The following is a 4872-nucleotide window of genomic DNA, read 5'->3' on the forward strand; positions in this document are numbered from 1 at the left end:
CGGTTGCAGATTGTGTTGGGCAGAGAAGGAACTCTGAAAAGCGGAGGGTAGTCCTTTGAATATGTGCACTTCTCTCTTATGCTCAGGGGGTGATCAGGTTAGCGCATGACGATAATTCACTGTCTTCTCCAAATTTCTGAAAATCTAAGCCGCGGGCTTTTTTTTTTTTTTCTGTTTTATTGGTATATGTATTGGTGTTGTGAATCTGAGTTGCAAGTTTTATACAAATGCTCACAGTTAACGATTTTTTAGAAATAGTCTTCTGAAATTATTTTATTTCCGGAAGTGTTTTCTCACTCTCCTTACTTTGTGAATAGCTGACAAAACTTGAAAAACAGCAACAAAGAAAAGAGAAGACCAGAACCAAGGTACCCTCTGAATCAAGTAGAGAAAGAAATGCCCCCCGTAACAAGGATGACCCCAGCGCAAGCAGTGGAGCAGAAGGAGACGTGTCTTCAGAAAGAGAGCCTTAGCTCATCCAAAGCAGGCCTCAGGTTTGGCTCTTCCACTCCTCTGTAAAGCTGTGTCCTCCTGCCTGACAGTCTCTAACCCTGGGTGCTTTACTGAAGCAGCACGTGCAGAGAGTTGCATTAGAAGTGCTGAAAGGTGAAATTGTGATAATCTTGCTTCTCTCTGCAGCCAGCACACCAGAATGCAGAAGTGAGTGAAAGCCTCCTCCCAGCTGTGTGCTTGGCTGGAGGTGTGTATCTGAGAGTCTGGCCCTGCCACAACTGTTACCAGATTGACTCAGGAATTCTATAATTTTGGTGCTATAATGCAGCAATCCTGTAACTCAGAACTCTGCTTTGTATTCTTCAGAGTGGAGATACATGGTTGTGTTTCTCTCCCTGACTTTAGCTAGCAGGCTGGTCACTCTGGAACAGCCCCCACCATTTGTAGTACCCCAATAACACATAGTCCCCAGCAATGGAAGTGCAAAACATTTTAGAGGTTGGAGACAGGCCAGAACTGCAACTTCCTATCGTGGTTCCTGCCCGGTTCCTCCTCGGTTTGTTCTTTCCTAGGATGACTTGGTAACAGGCTGTTTCATATACTTTCACCATCTAATGAGAACATTAGGCCAGGCATTAAGAGCGAGACTTGCTGCTTGAATCCAATGTGAGAACAGGGATTTCCTCTCCCTTCAGGCACTTGATCTGCAGGACATGCCTGAACTTGAGTGAATGGAATGAAGAGCATCTGAATATAGACCTGAATCATTTTTCTGGGGTTATCTGCATATGTATTTATCATAGTCTTTCCGTCAGTTTTAAGTCTTCAGGACACAGATTTCCCTGCCTTCCTTCCTCCCGCAAAAAAGCTACATTGCTGACTTTGAACTTTCAAACGTGTGGAAGCTCTCAAGAAAGTGCTATTTCCCTCATCTGCACACTGAAGCCCTGAGCTGGCTGTGCAGGTTAATTATTAACAGCTTTGCAAAGTTAAGGTCTAACCTGTCTCTTGTTTTCTGATCCCTAGCGTTCAGTCTGGCTTGTGATTTATACAATTCAATATCACAATTGCTCAGAAAGTTGCCTTTTTTAAATTTTTTTAACCCATGAATTTCCCTGGTGGTGAAACATTGGGGGATGATTTCTGTTTTATAGAAGTTCATATTATCTGTGTGGCACTAATATGAAGGAATTTGTATAAGGCATTGAATAGATTTCTGGAAATATGATAATTTGTTTTCAATTGACTTGGAAAAGGGATCAAAGAAACTTTAAAGTCCACAGGCTTTTCCCTGGCCTCACAGAGAGAAGCTTCAAGACTGGTGTCTGATGAACAGTTCTGTTCATTAATTGGGTTGCAGTCAAAAGCTGAGTGTCATATAATACAACAGCTGGAAGCACGCGAGTTCTGCTCTCTTAGGCTTTATGCTCGGTGCACCTTCCTGTTTTAATATTAGAGATGAGTAGGAGAAGGAGAAACGATTGGGAAGAAGAATGTGTTCTTAGAAAATAAAGTGAGGATGTGCTGTTTCTCAGCCACTGTTGGCGTTGCTGCTATGCTACAGGATCACAAGGTTTCCCCTGCTGTTGGTGGGTTGTGTGTTGAAATAAGAACATTTTAGAGAGCAGGAGTTTGCAGGCCGCCTAGAGTGCTTTGGTCAGTCTGACCTTTCCAGTAGCATTTGAAATTATAGGGAGCTGAGCATTTCTAAAAAGTGATATACTGATAGCCTAGCATTAATTTTCATGCTGTGACAATAAGTAAAGATGCTTTTCTCTACGGGATTTGAAGGAATCATACTCTATTTCTACTCTACTTATAGTAACGTTCCTGGTTTTTTGCCTTCCACAGTTTCTTGTACATAATCTACACCGGATTCTTCAAGAGCGACCCGACAGACATTCACCTCAGAACCGCTCTTCGACGACTTTGGAAAAGAAAGGAAAATGGGAAAACAGAACTAAGACATTAGAGATGTGTATCATTCTGTATTGAAACAACCAAAGCCACGCTATCAGATTCAGTTGTTAGTGTGTAGTACCAGTAGTTCAAAGGACTTGTAACATTTTTGTGTATGTGTTTTCACGACTGGAGAGTAAAGGGTGACTGTAGGCAGATTGTAGCAGAGCATTCACTTTCAGTACAGAAGCTCCATTTCAAAGATAAATCAGGGTTTTTCCTTAAACTTACACTTGAATTCTAAAAATTATCGAAGCAGGCTTGTATTTTGATTCTCACTCTATGGTGTCATGTGCTACCTGTTTCCATGGCAGCGTGTAGACCTGTGTATATTTTGTTATATTGTTCAGCTGCTACGTAACAGCAAGTTAGGCAGTCCCGTCTTTCTGCATGGATCAAGTTATTAAAAGGAAAGATCAGCCGCAAGTTGTTTATCATGTGGAACACATCTGTCTTGTAAACTTTTTTAAAAACAGAAAAGACTTTATTAAACAAAAGATGCTAGCTGAGTGCCTGTTGGTGTTTATGTATCGCGTTCCCTAAGATACAGCGATGTGTTCAGCAAGAAGTGGTCCAGAGCAAAAGCGACAAGCCAAGAAACACCTAGTCATGTAACTCAGCCACCTCTCCCTTGGAAGTTTGGAAGTCGGGTTGCTGTCCTGAAATCTTTGCTCTTTCCAGCTCAGCAGAGTCCTCTAGGTACTTTATGGTGGCTATCAGAATGCTGCAGCAGCTGCTCCACATGCTGCATCACGTGCCTGCTGACATTTCTGTCAGACCCATCAGAGGCAGAACAGCATTTGGAGGCTGTCAGCAGACAACAAGAACTGAGAAGCAGCTGCAGAACTGCTGTCCTGTGGGTGTTAAAGCCAAGGCAGTTTCGGGGGAAACTGAAGACTGCATATCCTTACACCTCTGAGCTCTTTCAGAGGTGGTGGTGGTACCTTTCATACCGGCTGTTGCCCAGGCCTGCCTTGCCCTTATGGTCTTGGCCAGCCATCTGCCAAGGCAACTGTCAGAGCCACGATGATTACTGCACCACTGTCCTTACCCGAGTGTAGAGCTAACTGACTGTCGATAGCCGTTCTTAAATCAAATGTGTGTTGTATTTACAACGCTGCAGAGGGTGCAACCACTGCAGGGTTTTTTGTTAAACTTTTCTCTTATATACTGCTTGTTTCGTAAAGTATCGGTCAAGCCAAGACAGGAGAGGTTCAGAACTGCATCCTGACGTGGCTGTTTAAAATACAGGAGGCTGAAGTAAAGATTTGGGAAGCCACATGCCTAGCATTTAAAAAAAAACCCAGTGAGTAGCCAGGATAGGCTGCAATGTTACACTTTGTCTTGCCTTGAAGAATTTCCATCATTTTTCAGATGGCCTTTACATGCAATTCAGTTTGCCTGAAGCCACAGCCTTGTCACAAGCAGGGCTTTTTCACCTCCAGGTACAGGTGTTGTGTCTTGTCCCTTCGGACTCTCCCTCACCTGGGACTGCAGCCTGATAGGCTGATGTCAGATGAGTTAGTCAATTAGCTTAATTGGCTGCACAGGGCAAATTCAGTCAGGAAGATGAGTGCCTGCCTCTCAGGTGTTGATGGGGCTGTTGACCAACCAGCCCTCAGACCTATCTCCTGTAGCTTAAGTGTCCTGCTTGCTCCAGCACCTTTGAAATCTTGTCTTCTGTTTTCTGCCTTGTCCTTAAGAAGATAGGGGTCTGAAGAAAGTGCCACAGCTGCTTTGCACCCTGAAAGGTAAGCTGGTAGAACCTAAACTATGGAGAATAGAAGTATTGTAAATACGTCTCAGGGGAGGCAAGAGGTGATACTCCAGCTGTGTTTCAGGAGGGAGAAATGGTGAAGAAGTGGCTGTTGGCTAGAGACAGGGAGGACCTGATGCTTGGCTCCCTGCTCGACCACGCTTTCTCTGAGTGACCAGACTATGCGGTCTTCTTGAGTCTCCTCTAATCAGTATTATTTTCCTGTTTTCTGTGGGAGATGTGGGGATAAGCTCACCGCAAACTGGGATGTGGTCATGGTCTGCGGTGGTGGAGGCCTGGGGACTGGAAATACCCAGGAGAGCTGTGTGTTTCAGGCAGATGCCCCATGTTGTCCTGTGCCCAGCATGTTTTCATGCACCAGGGCTTGTTTCAGGACTCAAGAAAAACCCAGCCAGCCAAGCCCACTTTGTTAAAAGTGCTGTTGTTGCCCTATTCTAACTGGCAGCAAAACTTGGGAAAGGTCACTTTTCCAAGTACAGTTACGTGGCTTGGAAACTCGGTATCTGTCCCACGGCTGCTCCTGCTTGTGGCGCGTTGTAAGGAAAAACCAGGAGACTTGAATTCCCGAATTTTTTCTTTTGCCTGGTATTGCTTAGGCTTGGTTGATTTCTAGCACCTTGGTGAGCTTTTGTTGTCTGTTTGTGAAATAGATGAGGTTTTTAGTTGGAAGGACAGTTACTTAT

General features: G+C 44.3%; 1 long non-coding RNA gene across 1 annotated transcript; it reads left to right on the top strand.

Moving 5' to 3' along the window:
* The first annotated feature begins 318 nt into the window (after positions 1-318).
* On the top strand, positions 319-2921 carry LOC142359626 (uncharacterized). Its single transcript, XR_012762503.1, has 2 exons — positions 319-494; positions 2305-2921. It is a non-coding gene; the product is annotated as an uncharacterized LOC142359626 (long non-coding RNA).
* The last annotated feature ends 1951 nt before the right edge of the window (positions 2922-4872 follow it).

The sequence above is a fragment of the Opisthocomus hoazin genome, unplaced genomic scaffold (genome assembly GCF_030867145.1).
Source record: "Opisthocomus hoazin isolate bOpiHoa1 unplaced genomic scaffold, bOpiHoa1.hap1 HAP1_SCAFFOLD_325, whole genome shotgun sequence".
NCBI lineage: Eukaryota > Metazoa > Chordata > Aves > Opisthocomiformes > Opisthocomidae > Opisthocomus > Opisthocomus hoazin.